The 12078-nt window shown below is 38.6% G+C and overlaps 1 long non-coding RNA gene across 2 annotated transcripts; it reads right to left on the reverse strand.

Annotated features, from left to right (window-relative positions):
* Positions 1-1009: 1009 nt before the first annotated feature.
* LOC105479853 (uncharacterized) lies at positions 1010-11873 on the reverse strand. 2 transcript variants are annotated; one of them, XR_011611546.1, is made up of 4 exons: positions 11737-11873; positions 8374-8575; positions 3700-3828; positions 1010-1244 (listed from the first exon to the last, which is right to left on the reverse strand). It is a non-coding gene; the product is annotated as an uncharacterized lncRNA (long non-coding RNA). The 2 variants fall into 2 exon arrangements; XR_986128.2 differs by lacking the exons at positions 1010-1244; positions 3700-3828 and adding an exon at positions 6204-6512.
* Between the last annotated feature and the right edge of the window lie 205 nt (positions 11874-12078).

A 12078-nucleotide genomic window follows, 5' to 3' on the forward strand; every position in this document is an offset into this window, starting at 1 on the left:
GTACAAAGCCAATCAAGGGTGCCTTAATAAGCAGGTTACCAATGAGGATTCCATCTCTCCGGGGATCCTCTGAAAAATTGCGTAGACTGAAATTCAGTATTGTCAGTATTGTCTCACTAAGGAACAAGGCACTGAAATGCACATGTATGGATTTCTATCTCTTGTTGATTAAGGCTTACCTTTAGAGAGGGGAATCTTCTAGCACTCTGGACTGCAAGATCCTGGCTTCAGAGAGGGCCCTCAAGCAGAGGACCTGAGATCTGTGTGTGTTTGGAGTAGGCAGCTCTTTGCATGTTTGAAAAGTTACCCAGAGTGTAGGTGGACTGACAGGTAAGCTGAGGGTCTATGGAGTGGGATAGCAGTGGCATTTGCCACTCACCATCCCCTTACAAAAGGGGCGGAGAAAGGGTCAATATTCCCAACAATCCGAGGTGTGAGAAACAGTGAAGACTATTCTAAGCTCCATGTAATTTTCAAAATACATTTTCCCAGACTTGCATTTTGCACATTTGCAGGTCTCTTCCCAACATGTCAAAGGCAAGTTTGCCTTTTTCATTTTCTGAGCTTCTTCAGTACCTTTGTCTATTTTGAACCCAGTATCCTATACCCTGGGCACTGGTGACATCTGCCCTGGCTTGCGTGGCAGAGAAGTATCTATATGAAATGGGTTATTAGAGATCAGTTACCAGATCTCAAACAAGCAAGAAAAACCTAGAGACTTTGTAGTTGGATAGTCTGATTCAGTCCAGGTTGTGTTACTTATTATTGTGTGATCTTAAACCCAGGACTTGTCACTCTTAAACCCTGTTTTCTTCATCTGCAAAATTAGAATTATATTGTAGGAATATTGTTGGCATCCAATGAAATAGTGAAGATGAAGCAACGTTATTGTGTCTGGTACACAGTAGATGCTCCAAAAACCATACCTTTCTTCTTCATCATCATCATCATCATCATTCTTTAGCATTATGTCCTTCATGGAATAGATCTCAGAAAATAGTTTTGCTGAATCAATTTATTTAATCAAATTCAAATCAGTTGGTTTTGCTCATGGTTTGAAGACGTGGTGAAAGTTGATGATGGAGTAGTTGAACCCTAAGCAGTAGCATGAGCTGCTGGGTAGAAATTTCAGACCTCCAGGTGATCCTTGTATTCCTCAGAATCATCAGTGAAGTTAGCTGCTGTATTGTATAGAGGAAGCTGGTCCAACCTGTGGCCCATGAGCTGCATGCACCCCGGGGCAGCTTTGAATGCCACCCAAAACAAATTTGTAAACTTCAATAAAATGCTATGAGATTTTTTGTGATATTTTTGACTCATTAGCTATCATCAGTGTTAGTGCATTTTACGTGTAGCCCAAGACAATTATTCTGTGTGGCCCAGGGAAGCCAAAAGATTGGACACCCTGATGTAGAGGCTGAAGCCCTTTGTTCTGGTGTTGACACAGCTTCCTTGTGGTCCTAGCCTCTCTTAAACGAAAGGGGAGACAGTTGGAGAACAGGAAGTCATTGGAGAAGTCTAAAGATCTATCGCTTAATATGAAAGATAGTAATTACAATCTTTTGAGTGCTTATTCTCTACTAAAAACTGTGCCAGTATTTTACATACATAATTTAATAGTTAAAACAGACTTGTGAGGTGGAGGCTCCATTTAAGAATGGCTTGGAGGGTTTGGGATTATCTGGGACACTCAGTTACTTAGTAGGACAAGAGTGCATTTGACCCATATCTTAATATGACCAGAAGCTCAACACACTTGGCCACTACTCAAATGGGAAAATGGAGAATACACAAAACCTTTTTGGATACAGCCAAAGAAATTGATTAGTATACTTGTCTTTTCTCTCAGAAAGTTAGTCTTGTGTTGAAAACCTGGACCAAAATTCAGGAGATGTGTCCTGAATCCATTTCTACTAGCCAGCTTCATAACAATGCATGGGATGAAATGGTGGTTAGGATCATAGACTCTGGCACAAGACTGGGCTTGAAGGAGGCAACCTTTGCTTCTTTGTAGCTGTGTTAGGTGAGAAAGGAGCCCCATTTATGACATAATTTTTTTCCCACTGGAATTATGAAGTCAGAGTTTTCTCTGTTTTGCTCAGTGCTATACCTGAAGAACTTTGAATAACGCCTGATATGTAGTGAACACTCAAAACCTTTACTCGGTGAATGGGCATATCATTTTCAAGTCTCTGGGCCTCTGCAGGCTCATCTGTAATTTGGAAATAGTAGCACACGGCTTACAGGGTTCACCATGTTGCTGTAATGGCCAGAGAAGCCTCTGGTTGCCTGAAGCCCTTTAGAAAGGTCTCAGGGGCTAGATCAATGGGAAACTCTGCAACCTTTGTTTCAGTAGTTTTCAGTAGAAGGATAGCCCAGGAGAGAAAGTGTTAATAAGAATGTCCTGAGGGTACAGATGGTGCTTATGAAGAAAAAGCCTATTTTTCAATTTGCAAAAATGATTAGTTAGGATCCTACTGAGTTCACTGCACGGGCCACTGCTAGTTTTAATTTGTACAAATAGGATGGAGGGATGGCCTTTAATGAGGATCTGTGTTTTCTAGTCATGAGCAATGTTTGAGGAAGTGGCAGAGGGGGCAGGGAGGGTGAAAGATAATTGGGAGATTCAGAAGATGGGGCTGTTTCTTGGGGTTGGATGGATGCTTTGCTGTCTTCCAAAGCTAGAATCCTATCATAGTGATTTTCATCTGCCTGAAGGATGGGGGTGGGGAAATCATCATTACACAGAATCGGGTAGCATGAAGATTCCAAGCACATGCTCCATGATGAGATATCTGGGTTTGCCACTCTACTATGTGAGCTTTCAGATTCTGTTTCCTTATTTGCCAAGTGGAAGACAATTATATTTATGTCATAAAATGATTGTATTAAGCATGATTAAAAATAAAGGACTAAGAATAATGCCTTGCATGTATAAAGTTCTCCATAAATTTCTGTAACTTAATTTTGTGAAATTATTTTAGTTATAAATGCCCACCCATCTGAAGAAAATAGCTCAGTATTCCCTAGCCCTAGAAAGTCACTTCTTTCAATATAGCAATACCCATTTCTATATTGTCCCTTTCTCATGGAAGAAGAAAATGGCGTATATGTACTGTGATAAACACCTACTGAGTAACTTTGTTATTATTCTCCACCTTTAATATCAGTTGAGAATCATTCCATGTTAACAGTGGAGAGGTCTGTGATGAGTGCATTGCTGGTGCGATAGCAACACATTGATTCAAGCCACCAAGGTGAATTTCCTGCAGAAGTGATTTGAATTTAAGCAATGGTCTTAAACTCTCACATCCAACATTTATCTACATACGTATGTGGTGTTCACACAGTGGCTCTGTGTGCTGGAGTAGCCCATGTGTTCTTTTGCTGTGAATTTCAGAGGTAAATATTTGCAAACTGAAGACAATAGTGATCATTTTCCTAAGAGATACAAAACACAGCAAGATTTTGCTGTACTAGAGTGGAACTCAAATGCAAGACCAAGATTACCTTCAATTGGTTGGCTTGTGTCAGAATCTGATGACTATTTTTGGCAATGAGAGCAAAGGAGAAAAAGTAAAAGGATTCTTCTGGAGTAAGTGTATCTGTTTTGAGGAGCAAGAATAGTCTATATGCTTCCTACAATTTTATGAATTTTTAATACATGCACTTCATTTAGGAAGGAATCAATAGACTCACCTGAGTCTGAGATCCAGATGGTTCAAGGATTACTGACTTAAAATTCAAGCAAAATGTTTTCTTATTTTCTTTCAACTAGGCATAGAGATTGGAAAATGAAATAATCCCTTCCTTTAATGAGATCCTTGTCTAGAAGGGGATAAAGAAATATCAAACAAATAATCACAAGATAAGTAAAATAAATGCTATGGGGCACAGAGTCCCTGAAAAATCAGAGGAGGATTTAAGACGTTTGAACAGAATAAAAAGGTTTTTTTTTTTTTTTTTTTTTTTTGGACAGAAAATTCCCAAAGGTATTCTGCAGGTGAAACCATGGAGCATGGTGGTTCCCTGCCTCTGACATAATCGCTGGCGAGCCAACAGCCCCCCATAGCCTAGTCATCTGTGTGCCTCAGCTCAGGAGCTATATACTTCATTCTAAGCCACCTCAGGGAAATGTCCCCTCATCAGCCTCACTCAGCAGGTTTTACCCTTCAGGGCTCTGAGTCTTCCTTTGAGGACACTTCAATTCATTTGCTCTGGAGACAGGAGTGAAAAGAAAATATAAAACAATCCTCTAAAACACATCCAGGAAACATATTGTTGTGCAAGCTAATTAGCTTTTGAAAAAGCAATGCTCTAATCAAGATTTCTATATACCGTGCATGGCCTAATTATAGAGACAATAATACCCTGGATTTACAAAAAGCCTTTCAATATCTATCTCTGCAATTATTTCAATTATTCACCAAATATCCTTAGGAAATAAAAGGAGGTAGATGAAAGAGTTGAGTTTTGCAAGGAACAGTGTAGTATACATTCTTTTCAGGGTTGGAGCTACAGTCTTGATACTGTTGCATCCTCAGGATCTGAAGCCCTGGTTGCAAAGAAAAAAAGATGATAATACTAGAGATTATGCTACAATTTATTATTTTTTGTTGCTGACTAAAAGATTCCAGGTTATGGTCTTGCTCATGCTTATCTCTCATTTTCTAAATGAAGGAATAACTTAATAAACAATTTAATAAATCAATGAATAATATGGACTCAGATTTTGACAGAAAAAGTCCATACAAAAGCAGTGGCCCGGGAGTCCAGACCAGATATATCAGATATGAATCAATAACAAAATGATTAATGTTCAAACTGGCTGACATGATAGTTTAGAAAGGGCTTCTTGGAAGAGAAGGAGCTCAAAGACAGTATCAGGAAAAACAGGTGGGAAATTGCTTTACTTGTTTAAAGTCATAAGAAAAAATCTGAGCAGTGAATATGAGATAATGAAGGAAAATTGTCAAGCACATAGTAGGCACTTAATAAATAACATAGAGGCTTACACATGTCTTAGCTATGTCTTTTCTAAAATGACACCAGTGCAACTATTTTGTCTTTAGAGTATGGAGTCTCAGTAGCTTCCAGGAGAGTTCAAAGGGATCCATGTTTCCTGAAGTGTCTCCTCCAGCTTGCACTCAGCAGGTTATGCAGTAGTTTCTTTCATGATTTTCATTTCTGCCATATTTATGACTTTGAGGTGACTCTTTTTAGTTAAACATGGCACATAGGAATACAGTTCTTCATTTTCTGATTTCAATCAAAGCCCTTGCTGTCAGGAAGACTTCTCTTGGTTTGATACTATTAAGCCCACCCTTTTTTTTTCTTTCAGAGACGACATCACAAGGGGGTATGTCGATAGTTGAGTACAGATACTCGGATTGAATACTAAGCTAGGTAGCAGAGTCAAGTCAGCCAAAACAGAACAGATAAAGCAGTCGAAGTTTCAAGATGTGCCCAAGGATGGCCACAAGGATCAGGCAAGGATCAGCCAGGAACAGGACTGAGTTCCTGCATTCTTCATGATTTATGTTTGGTGGATATAGACCTGAAGGTGCACACTAACAGCCAAATATGGCATATGCTTCAGTGAAGGAGAATTGCTCCATATCAGTACAGATATAGACAGCCAGTTCCTCTGGAGAGTCTAACACCCTAGAAATTATAGGTAACAGGATAAAGAATATAATGTGTCAGGAAGACCAGCTATGGAATGACTGTCTTTACATGTGCGCACCTGTACTCTATAATACTGCAATACAAATATTATTTTCCCTGCCAAATAATCTCACAACAGCCTTTCTATTTTTCACATTGAGTATGTATATCCTAGTTACATTCCTAAATTCTCGGTCTGCAAAGTATTATTTTCAACTTAAACAAAAAGTAATGTATCCTTTCATAGTATCTATCCAAAATAAGTTAAAGGGAAATGAAGGCTATGACACAGATGAAAAATTATCAGGAAACTTCAATAGAGATACTCTGTTATAGAACGAAAATACCAGCAGAGAAAACTGTTCTTACATAGAGTGATTCTAAGAATGATTGATGGGTCAGTTTCCAAGATATTTGAGACTCTGCAAACTGTTCAGAAAATAAATTGTAAATGAGTACAATTTTATGGATCTGGAGCTTCCAAAGTAAGTTTTGATTTTGACTGTTCATTAATGCCAAGAAATAAAATTATAAATTGTAAACAATTCACAATACCAAAAGATTTTCCTCTAATTATACTCATAGTAATTTATTTTGCTGTATTAGATAGATACATCCCTGGTAAGTTTTTCCATGACATTTGGCTTAAGGCAAGTGATGCAAGGTAATCGTGGGCAGAAAGGCTGCCAAAGAGAGAAGTAATGTGATCAATAGGCTTCTTTTGTTGTTGGCAAACACTGTCGGGATGATCAGCGTCAGAGCTTGGAGCCAGAGAAACCTAATAAGATGAGTGGCATGTTTCCCACAATATGCTCCAAGTATTTATGTGCTGTTCAAAGCAAGATCTGTAAACACAATGAGGACAAAGAGAATACAACATTATTGATGATATCCTCGTGATTTATGTTTACAGCATCTGTGGATAATAACTCCATTTGTCAGGGAGACCCTCATGAATACTAATTTGGGGTGGCAATTCAACCATGACCAGACTGGCTTTAGGTGATGCTCTTTCACTCTTATGTGTTTTGCTGGGAATGTAGTACTTAGAGTGTCCTTAATCTCTCTCTCTCTCTCTTTTTGTAAAGGCACACTGGATTTGGGAGATTTGAGGTATAGTAATTTTTCAGAAGTTTGCAGGTGCTTGCAAGATCACATTTAATAAAATAGAGGCTGTGCAGCATTTTTGAAATCAAATCTGTTCTTGAAAGAGATTCTGAGTTTAATTCTAAATGTCTCTGACTACCAAAAAGAAAAAAGTTCAACTCCAACCTCTGCATTGGATGAAATATGACAAAAGAGCAGTCCTTAAACTTATTTTCTTTAAAGCATAAATAACTGATCTTGTTTTCTCCTAATGTTTGCTACAGTACACTTGTTAGGCTGTTAGAGACAATGTCTTAGATCTCAAGAAGGTACATACTGTAAAGATAGAGAATAGAACTAATAGGTCATTAGAAGGGGTGAAACAAATCATTTTCTATACTGCCTGTGAATCTGCCAGAAGATATCCATTCTCTTTTAGAATCTTAGCCAAAATTTAAGCAACCTAATTTACTATCTGTGGTTCTGAAAATTCCCTTACATTTCAACATTCTCAATCCGTATTAGAAAGAAATTGTTCTATAGAGTGTGCTATTTTCACTAAAAACTTTAGCATTTTTTTTGTCCATGCATAAGTACACTGCCTCCTGCCAATCCTACCTGCCAGAGATGGTCCTCTCTGCACATGCCCTTGCCCTGTTACTTGATGCATGGTTATGATAGTAAAGTACACTGATCTTGTTGGAGTAGGAGAAAAGGAAAAATAAGGTAGGAATTCAGATCACAGGGAGGCCATCCTAGAGGCATCAGCCAAGGAGGAAGTCAGCATTCCAGGTACACTGGCCTTACTGGGCACTTAAGTGGTTCTCTGTTCACTGAAGAAATATATTGCTTTTGTTTCTCCTTTAAGCTTGCTCAATAGAGTTATTTTTACTAATAATCTAGATAATATTTATAAATGCTGCTATTCGTGTGTTTTATGTGATTGATTTTTCTCAGGTGGGATTTCCACCAGCACTCTTTGGAAAAATACTACCCAAAACATTCATAGGTTTTCAGGTTTATTCAAGTTACTATATTACACCTACTGACCCACTCTACCTTTCTCTCTGGCTCCCCTGTTCAGTTTCTAGGAGAACCCTATACAACTCTAAGTGCTCTGTATTCTTGTTAATATCTTTCTATAAGGAAATTCACTGATGAGACAGAATGGGAAGGGTCCAAGTGTGAACACTCTCTCTGAGATTTTCCAGTCTCTTGACCAAGTTTTCAAATTCTAAGCCACATGAACTAAAATACATTCTTATAATAGTTACAGAAATCCAGGCCCAAGTGAGATTATTTTAAATTTCAAATTACATTGGAGAATGCCAGTATCACCCACCCCATGCAGGCCTGAGTTAGGACTGAGTTATTTTGGAAAGCTGCTGCTTATTGCATCTCCACAGGAAATAATTATGCTCAGAAAACATAAGGAATTGTTCATAATGCTGGGTTGAGTGATCTTGAGTCAAACTGAGATATGTCATTTCTCATCTGCTAAAGAAATGGCCTTGGATAATAATGGATAAGATATCTCAAGTACCTTGTCTGAAAAAGGAAAGCAAATTACATGTTTTCTGAAGAAGGAAATCTTATTAGCGCTATTATGTAAAGGCTTACCCATTTTTCTTGTGACTTCCTCTGTAACATTGCTCCTTCTTCCTTCTAGTCTGTCTTAAGGACACCTGTTGAGTCCAGAGCTGTTAAGCACTTTTTCATCTCAGTTTCAGTCCTTGATTTATCCAGTGGTTGGTTGGTGGCTGTGATTTCCTCACAGCTGCTGCAGCTGTTGCTACCACAATAGAACACATTCTACCAACAGCTAAACGCCAGGGAGGTAGAGATGTTAACTTAAAATGGTTTAACTGTCTACAATTGCTAATATCTCATAGAACAACTCTATTCCAATTTCAATACTAACAACAGTCCTGTTCTCTTCTTCTCCTGACCCTAAATTATATTGTAATTGAGTCAAAATCCCAGAGACTTGGGTAGTACATTGAGAAGAGAAAAATGACGATAGCTCTGGCATTTTGTTGAACTTTATAGACTTTATCTGACCCTGACTGAGTAAAAAGATGATATATTATTGTCTTCCTGGGGCTGGTGTTAAGTCAGGTGTGGAAATAGCAATAGAAATATGATCTGTCTTCCCTCCAACAGTTTCTGAGCTGGGAATGGGCCCCTGAAACCTAACTCTATATTCATCATCTCAGCCTTCTCTTTAAAAACATGTATCTCTTTAAAAACACTGAGAAAGTTGAGTGGTCCACAGGTTACTCATAACTTCCAATTTTAGAGATTGAAAAGACCTCAGGAGTCTAGTCCAACCTCCCACCAAGAATAGGAATCCCTTTTACAGCATTTATAGTCAAAAATGTTCAAGTCTCTGAGAATGTCCAGTGGCAGACAAAATTTCCTTAAAAATCAGCCATACTCCAAAAAGATTTCAGAACACTACTTTCTTCCTAACATCAGTTGCAAGCCACTGCAATAATGAATGGGGCTTTGGTTTGTAAAGGGATAAAATATCTGTCGTTAGGAGGTGGGTGGGGCAATCCTAATTGAATAGATATTTTAAAGTGATCTGGAGGTTTTCCCAGAGGACCCAAAAGAGGGACATGAGGTGTGAATTGAGGGTCAAAAACAACCCCCCAAAAACAAAATAAAAATATTATGCTTTTAAAATCTGCCATGAAAGAAGAGCTGCTTCACACGGCCCATCTACTCAGGGTGAGTAGTGGCAATAAGGCGAGAGGTCTCCGAGGACTTTACTGGCATCTCTTATGCCTCTGTGAGTTGCTACTAAAGCTGAAGTGCTTTCTCACGGCATCATTGAATCCAGGTAGGGACTAGATCTATGAGATCAGAGAGAAGTATTGCTCTACATTAAGAGATTAATTGATATCAGTGCTATATATGCTAAGATCAATGGATAGCCTCCACTGGCAGCTAAAGATGAGTTTTAAACTTTCCAGTTCCTCTTTTGGATTGATCATTGTATTTATATAATTCTCTTTATTCCTCTATCTCCTGTAGGAATGAATCAATCCAACATACGAACCATATTGGCTTTAATGGTTTCACTTTGGGTCAGGTCCACTGGAGTATTAATCATGCCTAAGGGCTGAGTTAGGTCTCTGTAGATATAAATGGCTTTTAAAATTCTATTTCTTTTTTATTTATTTATTATTATACTTTAAGTTCTAGGGTACATGTGCATAACCTGCAGGTTTGTTACATATGTATACTTGTGCCATGTTGGTGTGCTGCACCCATCAACTCGCCATTTACATCAGGTATAACTCCCAATGCAATCCCTCCCCCCTCCCCCCTCCCCATGATAGGCCCCAGTGTGTGATGTTCCCCTTCCCGAGTCCAAGTGATCTCATTGTTCAGTTCCCACCTATGAGTGAGAACATGCGGTGTTTGGTTTTCTGTTCTTGTGACAGTTTGCTAAGAATGATGGTTTCCAGCTGCATCCATGTCCCTACAAAGGACACAAACTCATCCTTTATATGGCTGCATAGTATTCCATGGTGTATATGTGCCACATTTTCTTAATCCAGTCTGTCACTGATGGACATTTGGGTTGATTCCAAGTCTTTGCTATTGTGAATAGTGCCGCAATAAACATACGTGTGCATGTGTCTTTGTAGCAGCAATGATTTATAATCCTTTGGGTATATACTCAGTAATGGGATGGCTGGGTCATATGGTACATCTAGTTCTAGATCTTTGAGGAATCGCCATACTGTTTTATAATGGTTGAACTAGTTTACAATCCCACCAACAGAGAATTTTAGACCAATATCCCTGATGAACATCGATGCAAAAATCCTCAATAAAATACTGGCAAACCGGATTCAGCAGCACATCCAAAAGCTTATCCACCGTGATCAAGTGGGCTTCATCCCTGGGATGCAAGGCTGGTTCAACATTCGCAAATCAATAAACATAAGCCAGCATATAAACAGAACCAAAGACAAGAACCACATGATTATCTCAATAGATGCAGAAAAGGCTTTTGACAAAATTCAACAGCCCTTCATGCTAAAAACGCTCAATAAATTCGGTATTGATGGAACATACCTCAAAATAATAAGAGCTATTTATGACAAACCCACAGCCAATATCATACTGAATGGGCAAAAACTGGAAAAATTCCCTTTGAAAACTGGCACAAGACAGGGATGCCCTCTCTCACCACTCCTATTCAACATAGTGTTGGAAGTTCTGGCGAGGGCAATCAGGCAAGAGAAAGAAATCAAGGGTATGCAGTTAGGAAAAGAAGAAGTCAAATTGTCCCTCTTTGCAGATGACATGATTGTATATTTAGAAAACCCCATTGTCTCAGCCCAAAATCTCCTTCAGCTGATAAGCAACTTCAGCAAAGTCTCAGGATACAAAATTAATGTGCAAAAATCACAAGCATTCTTATACACCAGTAACAGACAAACAGAGAGCCAAATCATGAATGAACTTCCATTCACAATTGCTTCAAAGAGAATAAAATATCTAGGACTCCAACTTACGAGGGATGTAAAGGACCTCTTCAAGGAGAACTACAAACCACTGCTCAGTGAAATAAAAGAGGACACAAACAAATGGAAGAACATACCATGCTCATGGATAGGAAGAATCAATATCGTGAAAATGGCCATACTGCCCAAGGTTATTTATAGATTCAATGCCATCCCCATCAAGCTACCAATGAGTTTCTTCACAGAATTGGAAAAAACTGCTTTAAAATTCTATTTCATAAAGTTTTATCTCTCTGAGTTAAATAGAGCCTTATAGCAGCATTGCCTACGGTGAGGACAATGACTTAAGTGTGGCCAAACTCAATTCCCCAAAGCTTCATTTCCTCTTTTCTGCATCTTCATACTATCTTTCTTTTGGGTCATTCTTATCAATCTTATGTACTTGTTTATCTCTGATCTTAACATGTACATGCATGTGAACTCACACTCAGGGACTCACCAAAAATCTCTCACTTAACACTGCATCTTCTTCTAGCCACTCTGTTTCTCTTCCCCTTTATAAAGTCAGACCTCTTAAAAGCAAGAAAATCTGCACACTGACATTTTTGCAGTTCTTCTGCTCACCCTTTCTACTTCACGGAGGGTAGGCAGTAAATGTGTGAGGAGTGGGGCGATGACATCACAATTGGAATAGTAGCTAAAAATAGAAAAGTTATGCAGAAGAGTGGCCAGACTGAGACTGCAAGTGGTTACAGAAGTACATCTCTTCTATTTTCACAAAGTAGTTATTAGTATGATTACCACTGATTTGGAAAGCTAAAAATTTACATGCTGAAAAAGC

Source organism: Macaca nemestrina, chromosome 13 (assembly GCF_043159975.1).
Source record: "Macaca nemestrina isolate mMacNem1 chromosome 13, mMacNem.hap1, whole genome shotgun sequence".
NCBI classification, from domain to species: domain Eukaryota; kingdom Metazoa; phylum Chordata; class Mammalia; order Primates; family Cercopithecidae; genus Macaca; species Macaca nemestrina.